Genomic DNA, 18,094 nt, shown 5'->3' with positions numbered 1-18,094 from the left:
CTATCATCATGAAGATATTTACAAGGGGAGTAATAACTCATGTTGGCAAATCATCAAATGTTTTATTTCCATATTATATTTTTATTCTGTGATTAATTAAAAAAAAACTAATTTTATTTTATTTTTTCAAAGTGTCCATTGCTCAATAGACACAGATTCAGTGTACAGAAACAGGGAGAGACATAGTCATCCAAGGTGATTAAAGGAAATTCTACTGCATTTAATAATCATTTTTGTTTTCTCTCAATGAGCAATCAATGTTGTTACACGGAATTTTTGGATATGGTCTGCTTTATTTTGATTTAAGCCGTTGTGATGGTTAAGACTGTGTGTCAACTTGGCTGGGCCATGATTCTCAGTGTTTTGCCAGTTGTATAATATTGTGATCACTTTCCTGTTGAAATTTGATATGTGATCAACCCCTTGATGGAATCTGCTGAGTTGTACTGGTGGGGGTGGGGCCTGTGGCAGCTCACTGCCCCCTCAGCCTTCATCTCTCTGCCTTCCACAGCCTACTTCCTTCCTGCTTGCCTTGCAAATGTTGTTGGCTTGTTCTGGACCAAGCAGCTGTCTCTTGCCTGACCTCTGGTTCTTGGGACTTGAGCTAGCAGCTGACCTGTCCATCTTGGGAATCGCAGATCCTCACAGCATGTGAGCAAGAGTCCTGCTCCCTGACCTGCCTATCTTGGGTTCACTAGCCCCTGTAGCTAAGTGATTCGGGAGAAACCTTGTGATCTTCCCTGCTGACTTGGAGATTACTTGACAGTCACAACCTGTGACCAGGATCCCTGCTCTCCAACCTTCTCATCTTCGGTTCACCGGCTTCTGCAGCTCCGTGAATTGGGAAAGGACTCTATCCTTATCCAAGGATTTGGGACATTCTAACCCCTACAATCGTGTGAACTGTTTCCTTAATATAAATCTCTCTATATATATTTATAGGCATTACTGGTTTTGTTTCTCTAGAGAACCAAGCCCAAGACAGCCATGAAGACAGAAAATCAAAATTTTGGAGCAGAGTTTACACTTCTTGGCTTTTTCCAATATGGCCAAATGAACACTGTCCTCTTTGTTGCTATCGCTGCCATCTTCTTAGTGATTTTGATGGGGAACATCGTACAGATCCACTTCATCCAACTGGACACCCGACTCCACATTCCCATGTACTTCCTCCTCAGTCAGCTCTCCTTCATTGACTTGATGTACATCACCACAGTACCCAGGATGGCAGCAAACTTTCTGTCAAAAAGTAAGTCCATTACTTTTTTAGGTTGTGAGATTCAAACATTTGTGTTTTTGACCCTTGGTGGAACTGAAGCTCTTCTTCTTGGTTTTATGTCTTATGATAGATATGTAGCCATCTGTTACCCTTTACATTATCCTATGCTCATGAGCAAGGCTTTCTGTATGTCCATGGTCACATGTGCATGGGCCAGTAGTTCTATCAACGCTTTAATACGTACACTGTATGTATTTCAACTTCCATTCTGTAGATCTCGGATCATTAACCACTTTTTCTGTGAAGTTCCATCTCTATTGCCTTTGGTGTGTCAGAACACCTCCCAGTATGAGTATACCATCCTCTTTAGTGTGCTTATCATTCTGCTACTACCATTCATGGCCTTCTGGCTTCTTATGCCCGAGTACTTATTGCAGTGTACCAGAGGAGCTCAGGTAAAGGGCAGATGAAAGCCATCTCCACGTGTTCCTCTCACATGATTGTGGCAAGCCTGTTCTATGGGACCACCCTCTCCACCTATACAAGACCACACTCCTTGCATTACCCTGATGAAGGTAAAGTGGTGGCAGTGTTTTACAGCATCATTATACCTCTTCTGAACCCATTTAACTACAGTCTGAGGAATAAGGAGGTCACAGGAGTCATTAGAAGAGTGCTGGGAAAATGAATATTTGTATAGAAAATATGACTTTTGGAACCCTTTATAGTTTGAGACTGAACAACATGATTAGAGTATTGTCTAGAGAGCTGTAAGCTACAAGAAATGTTTTAAAAAAATAAATGTAATGATGCTCTGGTTTCTTCTCTTTTCAGAAATAACTAAAGCATTGTTATTATAACTGGATGGAATTGCTGTGTAAAAGCTAGAGAATGTTTGCCATTATCAACTTGGTCTTCTAGAGCAATAGATTTAATCCCTGTCAACACAATACTCCCATGTCATAACAAATTTTTAGTACCTTCTTTAATATTCTGAAATAAAATGCATATGATATAATTTATCATATAATACATAATATCGAGAAAATATATATGATGACCCAACTATAACATAGAGCAAAATGAATACATCCACTTACTTATTCTTTCATTGAACAAAGGTTTTAATGCTTTAACTGTGTATGTGACACTGTCATAGGCACTGGTGAAATGGGATGAAACAAGATAAAACTGACATAAATCTCTGCTCTCATGGAGTTTATATTTCATTGTTGGGAGAAAGACAATATATAAAATTAACTGGTAAATTTTGCAGTATACTGAAAAGTATTAATTGTGTGAAGAGAAACTAAGTGGAAAATTGGAATAAGGAAAGCAAAGGATGTTAGCAATGTTAAGTACAATAGAGAAGAGAGAGCCTCGAATGTGACATTTGTCAAAAAATAAAAGGAGTTGAAGAAGAGAGTCAAGTGGATATCTGTGGACAAATGTTCTGGGAAGATCAAAGAACAAGTGAGAATTCCCTGAGGTGGGAATATGCCCAGCATAGTCACAGAAGATCAAGGAGTAAACTGGTGAGGCATAGGAAACAGGTAGATGTTTTCGGGCCAGGCCTTACGTGTAAATTAGATCAACGTGAGGATTGTGGCTTTTAACCTAAAACAATGGGCTACCATTGCTGAGTTGTGAGGATGTGGGCAGAAGAAAGTCATTGCAGTAGACCAGCTGTGACAAGGTATTACCTTGGATCAAGGTGATATTAGTGGAGGAGCAAAAACTGGCCAGATTCAAGAGTCTGAGAGAAAGCATACATTTGAGTTTTGTGGACACATGGGATGTGAAATGCTATGAAATAAGAAGCATTCAGAACTGGGTTAAAACTTGAAATAAACAACCGGAAGTATGGAATTGTCATCATTACAGCTTGAGGAAAACCACTGGTGGAGCATTTTCACCATTCTTCGTCTCTTGTGCTACTTTCATGTTAATGCCTCGGGCCCACGATTGCAATCGTTATTCTGACTTCTATCACCATTAAATAGAAGCTCTTATTTCTCACCACCATTGGGTAGAAACTTTTAAATCAGGAAATAAGTTCTCTTTGATGTCTTCCTTCTTTGCCTCAATATATTTATAAGGTTTAACCATATTTTTGAGCGTCTCCATCGTTTTCATTACAAAGCCGCATTCCATCATATGGCTTAGAACAATTATTTCCATTCTGATGCCATAAATATTTAGCTGTAATGAATAAAACTGCCATAAAACTTCCTGTACAAGTGTTTTCTGAGAACATATGAACTCAATTCTCTTGTATATATACCTAAGATTGAAATTGCTGGATCATAAATTAGGCACATGTTTAGCTCTGAGTTACCAAATTGGATTTAATCACTTATATTTCAATCAGCAATATATGAGAACTTCTTGGACTCTAAGTGTTGATAATAAATAATGCAGTGGATTGCTAAACTACCTGGTGCTAAATATAAAGTTGGATATAAACCATGACAACAAAACACAACCAGTGGCCCATGAGTGTATGAACAATGGTATTGGAAAAGATTATATATTTTCTGTGAAGTATTTTAGAAATTCACTGACAAGATTTTTTGGATCCATTGTCAATAATTTTAATAATAATGATTTGTAATGGCCTTTAGGAGCACTGGAGACCCTGTTGGCGTAGTAGTCAAGTGCTACGACTGCTAACCAAGAGGTCAGCAGTTCAAATCTGCCAGGCGCTCCTTGGAAACTCTATGGTACAGTTCTGCTCTGTCCTATAGGGTCGCTATGGGTCAGAATCGACTTGACGGCAGTGGGTTTGGTTTGGTTGGGTTTTTGGAGCACTAATTTTTGGTTCAAGACAAAATGTATTTATTGGTTTATGAATGCCTTATTTTGGTCTGTTTGTTTGTTTATAATGTAATGTATACTTGTAAGTATACATCCAACCCAACAACTAAAATAGTAAATTTAATCTTTAGTACTTCTGCATATACCTATAGCCAAAAAAAGAAAATGAACCAGTTGCCTCTAAGTAAATTCTAACTCATGATGACCCCATGTGCGTCAGAGTAGAACTGTACTTGATAGGGTTTTCAATGGCTTATTTTTCCAGTGTAGATGACCAGCCCATTCTTCTGAGGTGCCTCGGGTAGACTTGAACCACCAAACTTTCAGTTAGCAGTGAATATGTTAACTGTTCATACCACCCAGGAACTCCTCATATCCTCCTGTACCTCCACCATCATTTTGAATTTTTAGTTTTTTAATTCTCTTGCTATAATTATAATATCACCAAATATGGAATTCATGGGATATTAGAAAATATTTTAGGTGATGTAGAACTTAATAAAGAAGTCTTAAGTTGTAGTTAATCTTTTTGGAAATTGATTGTTTTTCCAGTTGACATTACTTTAGGCACTATCCAAGCTGAATGAAATGATAGCCCATTCTATTTTATTGTTGAATGGCATTCTATTTTAAGACTATACTACACATCTATCCATTTGTTGTTGTTGCTGATAGATACTTGTTTTATTTCTAGTTGTCTACTATTACATATAATTCTCTTAAGAACACTGTTGCATTTGTCTCCTGTTTCTCATAAAGATAGTTTATACTTGGTGTATACCTATGAATGGAATTGGTGATGAAATTGCTTAATTGTGTGAACCATTTGTGTTTTATATAAATTACTTGTTGAAAGAAGTTTGAAATACTGATTTACACTTAGTATCAAACACTAAAACAATAAATGCATATTTTAATAAGTGTACATTCATATTTAATGAATTTTAACATATTTAAATATTTTTCACACAGGCTGCTTGCATGAAAATTCACATCTGTAGACCACATAAGCCACTGAAGTATATGGTTGCATGTCCAATTACTAGCTTCAAGTTGCAGGTAGTCTCCACCTCCATCTTCTTGATCTTGGCCTAAGAGTTTTGTACATCCTTATCTTTTATTGTTGTAATTAATTTTTTTTTTGTTTTTCACCATTTTCATGTTTTTTTATTGTTTTTCACCATTTTCATGTTTTTATTTATGAGTTCCAAAAGAGCCTAAACCTGACTAAACTCGAATAGCTATAAAAAAAAAATAGCGAACTATTTTTAAGTAAATAGTTATTTGAAGGATGATTTGTGTAAGTTATACAGAAAAAAGAAATCCATATACAGTATATGCACAACAAATCAGATCAATTATCACAAATTGAACAAACCTATATGAAAGTAGTAACATATTACTAGCACTTGAGAAGACTCTTCATGCCTCCTCCTATCTGCTACCCATAATTACTTGTAATGAAACCATTATATTTAGGCGCATTATCAGTCGACATTCTTGCTGTGGCTTATTGGTGCCAGGGTTTGGACAAGATTGATCTTTATCTAAAAACTTTGTTGTTTATTTTGACTGATCTGGCAGTTCCCAGAGATACCTGCTCTGAGACATGCCTTAGCTTTACACCCCTCAGACATGAGTGGCTACTGGGTAGTGTCTGTCCATCAAAAGACTTAAAGACATATCATGTCACAGCCAGCTGAGGTAAGGAATGGAGAACAGGGAAAGAAGCAGACAAACCTGGTAGCCTGGGAAAGAAGAGTCTGAAGAGATAGATGCATGGGAAAATAAGGTGTTTGTAGATCCAATGTTGATACCCAGGGTTGAATGTGTTAACTCCAAAAAACAGATTCTGTAGCCTACCTAGTGCTTGCTGTTATTGTTGAGGGCTGCATTCATCTGTTTGTTTAGTGACATTTCCAAACTATTTTTTTTGTTCACTTGTTTATATTTATTTATTATTTTGCATAGACTGTATTCTTTGCCATGTGTGAATTAGGTATCCTTTCAGTGCTTACACAGGCCACCTACAATTGGGCCCTAGTCTATACCTCCTGTTTGTGCAGAGCCCAAAGATCAGCCAGAGGTTCAAACCCAGTGTCCTCTCAGGTCTTGTTGGCTACAGGAGGACATCACTTCTCCTCACCCCTGGGAATTTCTTGCCCTCTTCTCCTGATGCTCCCTATGCCACTAGCCTCTGGAAGACCTTCTGCTGTGGGGGACCATGCCCTGCATGTGACTTTCAATGTATCGTCCCCTCTGAATAGCTTGTTCTGCAGCACCGTCTCATAGTCTTACCTCTTTTCTCGATAAGCCCTAAATTCCCTTGACTTCCGTATACTTCCTTAACTTGATAAGTTGTGAAAAACCCACAGTTAACACTATACTCAATGGTGAAAGACTGAAAGACTTTGCCCTAAAATCAGGAACAAGACAAGGATATCTGTTTTCACTATTTCTACTCAACATTGATCTTTTTTTTTAATCACATTCATGAAAGTGAAAACTGGACAATGAAAAAAGAAGACAGAAGTATTGATGTGCTCAAAGTGTGGTGTTGGTGAAGAATCATGAATATACCATGGATTAACAAAAGAACAAACAAATCAGTCTTATAATAAAACAACCAGAATACTTATTAGGAATGAGGATAGAAAGACTTTATCGTGCTTACTTTGAACGTACCATCTGGAAACACTAATCACTAGAAAAGGAAGTCCTATTAAGTAACGTAGAAGATTACACAAATGAGTGAAACCCTCAATAAGATGGATTGAAACAATAACCACAAAAATGGGCTCAAACCTGCCTATAGTCATTAGGATGGCAGAGACCCGGCAATATTTCTTTCTGTTATATACTAGATTGCCATGAGTAGAAGCCAACTAAATGGCAAGTGGTAACAACAACATTCAACAAAACAACATCATAGCTATAGCTATATCTACATATAAAACCAAAGGAAAAAAAAAAAACAGTTGCAATAGAGTCAAACCCAACTCATGCCGAACCCATGTGTGTCAGAGTAGAACTGGGCTTCTGGGGTTTTCAATGGCTGAGTTTTCAGAAGTAGATGGAAAGATTTTTCTTCAGATCTTCTCTGTGTGGACTAAAACTTCCTAATTTTTTGGTTAGTAGTTGAGTATGTTAGCTATTTGTACCACCAGGGGACTCTGTGTCTACATGTAGAATATCCTAAATATCCATTAAAAAAAAAAAAACTGTTAGAGCTTCTAAACAAATTCAGGAAACTTGCATAATATAAGATCAAAAGACCAAAGTCAGTTGTACTGATACATACTAACAATGAAAAATCAAAAAAAAAAAAAAAATTAAGAAAGCAATCCATTTACAACTCATTTAACCAAGGATGTGCAAAAATGTGCATGTTGAAACCTAGAAAACTTTGCTCAACAAAATTAAAGATGAAAATAAATAGAAATATATTCGGTCTATAGATTTCATTCATTCCTTATCAAGATCCCAAAAGACCTAAATTTAAGAGCTAAAACTATAAAACTCTAAGAAGAAAACATAGGGAAAAAAATATTCTTGACATTGGATTTGCCAATGGATCCTTAGATATGGCACCCAAAATACAAGTAAAAAAATGAAAAAAAAAAACAATAGATAAATGCAATTTCATAAAAAGTTAAAACTTTTGTATTTTTTGTGAATCAAAGAATATTATCAAGAAAATGAAAAGACAACCTACAGAATAGGAGAAAATATTTTTAATATTTTCCAGTACCCATAGTATATAAAGACCTTTTTCTACTCAGTAACAACAAAACCAGCAATGCAATTAAAAATTGAGCAAAGTACCTCAGTAGACAATTGTTCAGGGCAGTTATAAAAATGATCATAAATGACAAGATGCACAGCATCATTAGTCATTCAAGAAATGCAAATCAAAACCACACCTCCACTAAGATGGCAAAAACAAAAATAAAACACACATAATAAAACAGAAAATAACTAGTATTGATGAAAATGTGGAGAAATTTGAACACTCATACATTTCTAGTGGGAATGTAAAATGGTGCAGCCACTTGGAAAAATAGTTTGTTGTTTCCTCAAAAGTTTAAACATAGAACTAACATATTGTTGTGTGCCCTCCAATTGATTCTGACTCACAGCCCCCCTATATGACCGAGTAGAACTGCCTGCCTAGGATTTTGTAGGCAGTAACAGATGAAGGCACTTATAGATGAAGATCAAAGACCACAGCCTTCAGCATGGATTACACATCAACATAAAGAAAGCCAAAATCCTCACAACTGATAAATGGAGAAAATACTGAGGTTGTCAAGAATTTCATTTTACTTTGATCAACAATTAGCACCCATGGAAGCAGAAGTCAAGAAATCAAAGGATATATTGCATTGGACAAATCTGCTGCAAAAGAACTCTTTAAAGTGTTAAAAAGCAAAGAATGCTCTTAGAGAACTAAGATGCACCTGACCCAAACCATGGTATTTTCAACTGCTTCATATGCATGTAAATGTTAGACAATGAAAAAGGAAGACCAAAGAAGAGTTGACACCTTTGTCGTGAAGGGTTTCCCTCACTTTTGCTGACACACTATCAAATGGGATTCCTTTTCTAGCAATTGGCCTTTCCTGATGATCCATCCAAAGTAAGCAAGATGAAGTCTCACCATTGTCAATTTTAGCAACATTCTGGCTGCATTTCCTCCAAAACTGCTTCATTCTTACTTCTGATAGTCCACGTTTTATTCAACTTTCTTCACCAACACCACAATTCAAATGCGTCATTTTTTTTTATTGTGCTTTAAGTGAAAGTTTACAAATCAAATCAGTCTCTCACACAAAAATTTATATACACCTTGCTATATGCTCCTAGTTGCTTTCCCCTTAATGAGACAGTACAGTCCTCTCCACTCTGTATTCCAGTGTCCATTCAACCAACTTCTGTCCCCCTCTGCCTTCTCATCTCCCCTCCAGACAGGAGCCGCCCACATAGTCTCATGTGTCTACTTGTGCCAAGAAGCTCAGTCCTCACAAGTATCATTTTCTATCTTATAGTTCAGACCAATCCCTGACTGAAGAGTTGGCTTTGGGAATGGTTCCAGTCTTGGGCTAACAGGAGGTCTGGGGACCATGACCTCCAGGGTCCTTTTAGTCCGAGTCAGACCATTACGTCTGGTCTTTTTACGAGAATTTGAAATCCACACCCTACTGCTCTCCTACACCATCAGGAATTCTCTGTTGTGTTCCTTGTCAGGGCAGTCATCATTTGTAGCCAGGCACCATCTAGTTCTTCTGGTCTCAGGCTGATGTAGTCTTCGATTTATGTGGTCCTTTCAAAAAAAAAAAAAAGTTTTTTTTTTTTTTTTTTTTTCCGTATGAGTCAGAGTCAACTCAACGGCACTGGGTTTGGTTTTTGTCTTCGGTTTCTTTCTCTTGGGCTCATAATTACTTTGTTCCAGATGGGCTGAGATCAACTGATGCATCTTAGATGGCCACTTGCTACTGTTTGAGACCCCAGACGCCACTCACCAAAGTGGGATGCAGAATGTATTCTTAATAGATTTTATTATGCCAATTGACCTAGATGGCCCCAAAGCCCCCACCTCTGCTACTCTGGCTTTCGAAGCATTCAGTTGTATTCAGAAAACTGCCTTTGGTTTAGCCCAGTTGTGCTGACCTCTCCTGTATTGTGTGTTGTCTTTCCCTTCACCTAAATTAGTTCTTATTTACTATCTAATTATTGAATACCCCTATCCTTCCCCTCCTTTCCTCCCTCCACTCTCTCGTAACCATCAAAGAATATTTTCTTCTCTGTTTAAACTATTTCTTGAGTTCTTATACTAGTGGACTCATACAATATTTGTCCTTTTGCAAATGACTAATTTCACTCCAAAAAATGCCTTCAAGTTTCCTCCGTGTTATGAAATGTTTCACAGATTCATCCTTGTTCTTTATTGATGCACAGTATTCCATTTTATAATAATTTATCTATCCATTCATCTGTTGATGGGAACCTAGGTTTTTTCCATCTTTTTGCTGTTGTAAACAGTGCTGTAATGAATATAGGTGTGCATATATCTGTTTGTGTAAAGGCTCTTATTTCTCTAGGATATATTCCAAGGAGTGGGATTGCTGGATCCTAAGGTAGTTTGGTTGCTAGCTTTTTAAGGAAATGCCAAATCGATTTCCATAGTGCTTGTACCATTTTACATTCCCACCAGCAGTATAGAAGTGTTCCAGTCTCTACACAACCTCCCCAACATTTATTATTTAGTGTTTTTTGGATTAATGGAGCCTTGTTGGAGTGAGGCAAAGTCTCATTGTAGTTTTGATTTGCATTTCTCTAATGGCTAATGATCATGAGCATTTCTTCATGTATCTGTTAGCTACCTGAATGTCTTTTTTAGTGAAGTGTCTGCTCATATCTTTTGCCCATTTTTAAATTGGGTTGTTTTTTCATAGTTGAGTTTTTGCAGTATCATGTAGATTTTAGAGATCAGATGCTGATCAGAAATGTCATCCTAAAAACTTTTTCCCAGTCTGTATGTAATTGTTTTACTCTTTTGGTGAAGTCTTTGGATGAGCATAGGTGTTTGATTTTTAGGAACTCACAGTTATCTAGTTTCTCTTCTGCATTGTTAGTGATGTTTCGTATACTGTTTATGCCATGTATTAGCTCTCCTAGTGTCGTCCCTATTTTTTCTTCCATGATCTATAGGTCTTTGATCCATTTTGAGTTCGTTTTTGTGCATGGAGTGAGTTATGGGTCTTGTTTCATTTTTTCGCACATGGATATCCAGTTATGCCAGCACCATTTGTTAAAAAAACTGTCTTTTCACTATTTAACTGACTTTGGAACTTTGTCAAATATCAGCTGCTCATATGTGGATGGGTTTATGTCTGGATTCTCAATTCTATTCCATTGGTCTATGTGTCCGTTGTTTTACCAGGCTTTATTTGACTACTGTGGCAGTATAATAGGTTCTATAATCAGGTAGAGTGAGGCCTCCCACTTTATTCTTCTTATTCACTAATGCTTTACTTATCCGGGGCCTCTTTCCCTTCCATATGAAGTTGATATTTGTTTCTCCATCTCATTAAAAAGTGTCGTTGGAATTTGGATGGGAATTGCATTGTATCTATAGATGGCTTTTGGTAGAATAGACATTTTTACAATGTTGAGTCTTCCTATCCATGAGCAAGGTATGTTTTTCCACTTGTGTAGGTCTCTTTTGGTTTCTCGCAGTAGTGTCTTGTAGTTTTTTTTTTTTTTATTGGTCTATTACGTCTCTGGTTAGATTTATTCCTAAGTATTTTATCTTCTTGGGGGCTACTGTAAATGGCATTGATTTGGTGATTTCCTCTTCAATGTTCTCTTTGTTGGTGTAGAAGAATCCAACTAATTTTTGTATGTTTATCTTGTTTTCAGATACTCTGCTGAACTCTTCTAATAGTTTCAGTAGCTTTCTTGAGGATTCTTTAGGGTTTTCTGCATATAAGATTATGTTATCTGCAAATAGAGATACTTTCACTTCTTCCTTATCAATGGCAACCCTGGTGGTGCAGTGCTTAAGTGCTACGGCTGGTAACCAAAGGGTCAGCAGTTTGAATCCACCAGGTGCTCCTTGGAAACTCTTTGGGGCACTTCTACTCTGTCCTATAGGGTAACTATGAGTCAGAATCGTCTCGAGGGCACTAGGTTTGATTTTTTTTTTCTTCCTTATCAATCTGGTTGCCATTTATTTCTTTACCTAGCCTAATTGCTCTGGTTAGGACATGCAGCACAATGTTGAATAAAAGTGGTGATAAAGGGCACCCTTGTCTGGTTCCCGATCTCAAGGGCAATGCTTCCAGACTTTCTGCATTTAGGATGATGTGCGTTGTTGGCTTTGTATAAATGTCCTTTTTTATGTTGACGGATTTTCCTTGTAATCCTATTTTGCTTAGAGTTTTTATCATGAATTGGTGTTGAATTTTGTGAAATGCCTTTTCTGCACAAACTGATAAAACCACATGATTCCTGACTTTTGTTTTATTTGTGTGATGGATTACATTAATTGTTTTTCTAATGTTGCACCATCCCTGCAAACCTGATATGAATCCCACTTGGTCACAGTGAATTATTTTTTTGATATGTTGTTGAATTCCATTGGCTAGAATTTTGTGGAGGATTTTTGCATCTGTGTTCATGAGGGATATAGGTCTGTAATTTTCTTTTTCTGTGGTATCTTTACCTGGTTTTGGTATCAGGGATATGCTGGCTTCATAGAATGAGTTTGGGAGTAGTCCGTCCTTTTCTATGCTCTGAAATGCCTCTAGTAGTGTTGTTAATGCTTCTCTGAACGTTTCAAAGAACTCTACAAGGAAGCTGTCCAGGCCAGTGCTTTTTTTTTTAATCTGGAGATTTTAGTTGACTTTTCAATCTCTTCTTTTGTTGTGGGTTTATTTAGTTGTTCTACCTCTGTTTTGTGTTAGTTTAGGTAGGTAGTGTGTTTCTAGAAATTCATCCATTTGTTCCAGGTTTTCAAATTTGTTAGAGTACAATTTTTCATGGTAATCTGATATGATTCTTCCAATTTCAGTTGGGTCTGCTGTGATATCACCGATCTTATTTCTTACTGGCTCTATTTGCTTCCTCTTCTGGCTTTCTTTTGTCAGTTTGGCCAATGGCTTATCAATTTTGTTTATTTTTTCAAGGAACTGGCTTTTGGTCTTGTTAAATCTTTCAATTGTTTTTCTGTTCTCTATTTCATTTAATTCTGCTCTAATTTTTATTATTTGCTTTTTCTGATGTCTGAGGGTTTCTTTTGTTGCTCTCTTTCTGTATGTTCAAGTTGTAGTGATAATTCTTTGGTTTTGGCCCTTTCTTCTTTTTCTATGTGTGCATTTATTGATGTTAATTGACCTCTGAGCACTGCTTCTGCTCTGAACCAAAGGTTCTGAAAGGAAGTGTTTTCGTTCTCATTGGAGGTTTTGAATTTCTTTATTCCATCCTTAATGTCTTCTATAACCCAGTCGGTTTTTACCAGGATATTGTTGAATTTCCAGGCGTTTGATTTCTTTTCCCATTGTTGATTTCTACTTTTGTAATTTATGGTCAGAGAAGATGCTTTGTAACATTTCAATGTTTTCAATTTTGTTAAGGTTTGCTTTATGACCTAATATGTTGTCTATTCTACAGAATGTTCCATGTGTGTTGGAAAAGAAAGTATACTTGGCTAGTGTTTGATGGAGTGTTCTGTATGTGTCTATGAGGTCAGGTTGGTTGATTGTGGCATTTAGATCTTCCATGTCTTTATTGAGCTTCTTTCTTGATGTTCTGTCTTTCACTGAAAGATGTGTGTTAAAGTCTCCTACTATTATTGTGGAGCTGTCTATCTCACTTTCCAATGCTGTTAGAGTTTGTTTTATGTATCTTGAAGCCCTTTCATTGGATGCATAAATATTTAATATGGTTATATCAATTCATTTTTGATCTTCCTTTTACAATATCCTGCTTTCACAAGCATATGAGGGCAATTAAAAATATCATGGCTTGGGCCAGGCAGTTCTTTGTCATCAAAGTGATATGTTTGTTAACATTTCAAAGCTGTCTTTTGCAGCAGATTTGCTCAATGTAATACAGCTTTCTATCTTGACTGTTGCTTCCATAGACTTGATTGTTGATCCAAGAAGAATGAAACCTTTGACAGATTCTATTTCCTCATCATTTATCACGATGCTGTTTATTGGTTTAGTTTTAAGGACTTTTTTTCTTTATACTCAGATGTAATCCATACTGAAGGCTATAGTCTTTGATTTTCATCAGTACATGCTTCAAGTCATTTATATTTTTGGCAAGCAAAGTTGTCTCATTTGCATATCACAGGTTGCTACAGAGTATTCTTGCAATACTGAAGTCACACTCTTCTTACATAGCCCCAACCCAGTAACCCAGTGCCGTCCAGTCCAGCTTCTCTAATTATTTGTTCAGCAAACAGTTGAATAAGTAAGCTTAAAGGATCCAACCTTGCCTCAGCATTTGCCAATTTTAAAGCATTCGGTATCCCCTTGCTCAATTTCAATGACTGCTTCTTGATCCATGTATAGATTCCACATGAGCACAATTAAGTATTTTGAAATTTCCACTCTTCTCAATGTTACTATAATTTGTTATGATCCATACAGTCTAATGCTTTCAAGTAGTCTATAAACATAGGTAAATTTTTTTTTAGTAATCTCTGCTTTTGCCCAAAATCCATCTGACATCAGGAATGATATTCTACTTTCCATGTTTTCTTCTATATCTGACTTGAAGTTCTGGTAGTTCCCTGTTGATACACAGCTATAGTTATTTTTGGATTATCTTCAGCCAGTTTTTTTAAACAATTTTTTTGGTAAAAATATTTATACATAAATTTAACAATTTCTATATGTACAATTTGGTGACATTGATTATATTCTTCAAGTTATGGAATCATTCTCACTATCTTTTTTCAAATTATTCCACCACCATTAAAGCAAACTCACTGACCCCTAAGTATCTCATCTGATCTTTCAGGTTGACATTGTCAATTTGATCCCAAATAGTTCTTGAAAAGAGCACAATGCTGCAGACATTTTTTACTAATTAAACTAAACTATTGTTTGGTTTAAAAATGACTTCAGGGGATAGTTTTGGTGAACGGTTCAGGGATTATCTCACACCAATAGCTTCAAGGAGTCATACATACTAAATGGCTCCAGAAATCTGGATTCCATGAGGATTTTAAAATCTGTTCCATGTTTTTTTCTGTTTTTGTCAAGATTATTCTATAGCATTTTTTATTGAAATGCTCAGTATTGGTAGCTGGGCACCATCCAGTTTTTCTGGTCTCATGGCAAAGAAGACATTTTTTCATGGAGGCAATTAGACACACATTCCAATTCTTCCTTGGATTCCTGACTCTCCTTCTTCCTCTGCTGCATCTAGCTAATAGATTGATAACAAATGCTGTACCTTGAATGGCTGCGTATAAGCTGTACAGCTCGAGACACTACACAATGAACTAGGAGATAGAACAAAAACACTGAAAACGGTATTAGGCCAATTGACTGGGATGTCCACTGAAACCATCCCCCTAAACCTTCACATCAAGAAAATAAATCCCATGAAGTGTTTTCTTGACATAAAAAATTGCCTCAGCAGCCAGTTACTGTTTGTTTTATAAATACATATATATATAAATATATGTGCATATATATACACATATATTATGTACACACGCTTATATACACACAGAGTTATGGATTGAATTGTGTCCTCCAAAAATATGCATTGTAAAGATTAACCCCATACCTGTTGTTAGAAGGAACCTGGTGGTACAGTGGTTAAATCCTCTGCTGTTTACCAAATGGTCAGCAGTTTAAACCCACTTGCTCTTCTGGAGAAAGATGTGGCAGTCTGCTCCGGTAAAGATTACAGCTTTGAAAACTCTACAGGGTAGTTGTACTTTCTCCTATAGGGTCACTATGAGTTGGAATCCACTTGACTGCAGTGAGTTTTGGGTATGCCTGAATTTATAATCCCATTTGGGAATGGGTTTCTTTGTTATGTTAGTGAGGCACTATTTAAATCGATATCTTGGGTGTGTCTTAAACCTCTCTTGGTGGCACAGTGGTTAAGAGTTCAGGCACTAACCAAAAGGTCCCTAGTACAAATCTGCCAGCTACTCCTTGGAAACATTATGGGGCAGTTCTACTCTGTCCTGTAGGGTCACTATGAGTCAGAATCAACTTTTTTTTTTTTTTTTTGTATGAGAAAGAGCAAATTAAGCAAGGAAGCAGCGATAAAGCTACATGAATATCTCCAAGGAACCAAGGAATAGGGACCTTCCCTCAGTTCCAAAAGAAAGAAATCCTTCCACTACAGCCCAAACCCGTTGCTGTCAAGTTGATTCTGACTCATAGCAAGCAACCCTATAGGACAGAGTAGAACTGCTCCATAGAGTTTCCAAGAAGCACTGGTGGACTCAAACTGCTGACCTTTTGGTTAGCAGCTGTAGCACTTAAACACCACACCACCAGGGTTTGCTCTACTAGAGCAGGCATCCTGAATTTGGACTTATACCCTTCTAAACTGTGAGAAAATAAATTTCTGTATGTTAAAGTCACCCACTTGTAATATTTTTGTTATAGCAGCACTAGATAACTAAGACACATAACATTTGCCAATTCAACCTTTTTCCAGTCTATAGCTTAGTGGTATCAATTGCATTAACTCTATAGCAAAATTTTGCTATCGTGTTATATTAATGATATTATTCAATAATTCCCACATTTCCTTTGATAACCTTTCTTTGGAATGGCCATGAATATAGCTCTTGTCTAGTTGGTTGTCTAGGTAGCTGTCTTCCAAATTTCTTGACATAGATGAGTAAGCACTTCAAGAGTTGCATCTATTTGTTGAAGCATTCAATTGGTATTCCGTCTATTCCTAGAGCCTTGTTTTTTGCCAGTGTCTTCTGTAAGGCTTGGATTTGTTCCTTCAGTACCCATGGTTCCTGATCATGTGGTACTTCCTGAAATAGTTGAATGTCAATCGATTATTTTTGGTAAAGTGACTCTGTGTATTACTTCCACTGTTTTTTGATGCTTTCTGTGTCATTCAATACTTTGCTTATAGAATTCTTCAATAATATGACTCAAAGATTCAGTATTATCTTCAGTTTTTTCAGCTTAGAAATGCCAGTCACATTCTTCCCTTTTTGTTTTTTAATGCAAGGTCTTTTCACACTAAATTATACTACTTCACCTTGTCTTCTTGAGCCACACTTTGAAATCTATTTAGCTGTTATGACTTCCTCAGTTCACTTTCAGTATTCTGCTAAGGAGCAAGTTTCAAACTCTCTTCTGACATCCTTCTTTTTTCCCATCTTTCTAATAATCTCTTACTTTCTTCATGTACGATGTCCTTGATGTCATCACACAACTTTTCCGGCCTTCAGAAATTAGAGTTCGATGCATCAAATCTATCCTTGACATGGTCTGTAAAGTCAGGCAGGATGTACTCAAGATTGTACTTTTTTTTTTTTTTTTTTTATAATAACTTTTATTAAGCTTCAAGTGAACGTTTACAAATCCAATCAGTCTGTCACATATAAGTTTACATACATCTCACTCCCTACTCCCACTTACTCTCCCCGTCTTGAGTCAGCCCTTTCAGTCTCTCCTTTCTTGACAATTTTGCCGGCTTCCCTCTCTCTCTATCCTCCCATCCCCCCTCCAGACAAGAGTTGCCAACACAATCTCAAGTGTCCACCTGATATAATTAGCTCACTCTTCATCAGCATCTCTCTCCCACCCGCTGACCAGTCTCTTTCATTTCTGATGAGTTGTCTTCGGGGATGGTTCCTGTCCTGTGTCAACTGAAGGTCTGGGGAGCATGGCCGCCGGGATTCCTCCAGTCTCAGTCAGACCATTAAGTTTGGTCTTCTTATGAGAATTTGGGGTGTGCATCCCACTGATCTCCTGCTCCCTCAGGGGTCCTCTGCTGAGCTCCCTGTCAGGGCAGTCATCAATTGTGGCCGGGCACCAACTAGTTCTTCTGGTCTCAGGATGATGTAGGTCTCTGGTTCATGCGGCCCTTTCTGTCTCTTGGGCTCTTAGTTGTCATGTGGGCTTGGTGTTCTTCATTTTTCTTTGCTCCAGGTGGGTTGAGACCAATTGCTGCATCTTAGATGGCTGCTTGTTAGCATTTAAGACCCCAGACGCCACATTTCAAAGTGGGATGCAGAATGATTTCATAATAGAATTATTTTGCCAATTGACTTAGAAGTCCCCGCAAACCATGCTCCCCAGACCCCCGCGCTTGCTCCGCTGACCTTTGAAGCATTCATTTTATCCCGGAAACTTCTTTGCTTTTGGTCCAGTCCAATTGAGCTGACCTTCCATGTATTGAGTGTTGTCTTTCCCTTCACCTAAAGCAGTTCTTATCTACTGATTAATCAATAAAAAAACCCTCTCCCACCCTCCCTCCCTCCCCCCCTCGTAACCACAAAAGTATGTGTTCTTCTCAGGTTTACTGTTTCTCAAGATCTTATAATAG

At 37.2% G+C, this 18,094-nt stretch overlaps 1 pseudogene; it reads left to right on the top strand.

Annotated features, from left to right (window-relative positions):
• Positions 1-854: 854 nt before the first annotated feature.
• LOC100656835 (olfactory receptor 2AK2-like) lies at positions 855-3,254 on the top strand (annotated as a pseudogene).
• The last annotated feature ends 14,840 nt before the right edge of the window (positions 3,255-18,094 follow it).

The sequence above is a fragment of the Loxodonta africana genome, chromosome 16 (genome assembly GCF_030014295.1).
Source record: "Loxodonta africana isolate mLoxAfr1 chromosome 16, mLoxAfr1.hap2, whole genome shotgun sequence".
Lineage (NCBI taxonomy): Eukaryota > Metazoa > Chordata > Mammalia > Proboscidea > Elephantidae > Loxodonta > Loxodonta africana.
This window is presented reverse-complemented; position numbering and strand designations above follow the sequence as displayed.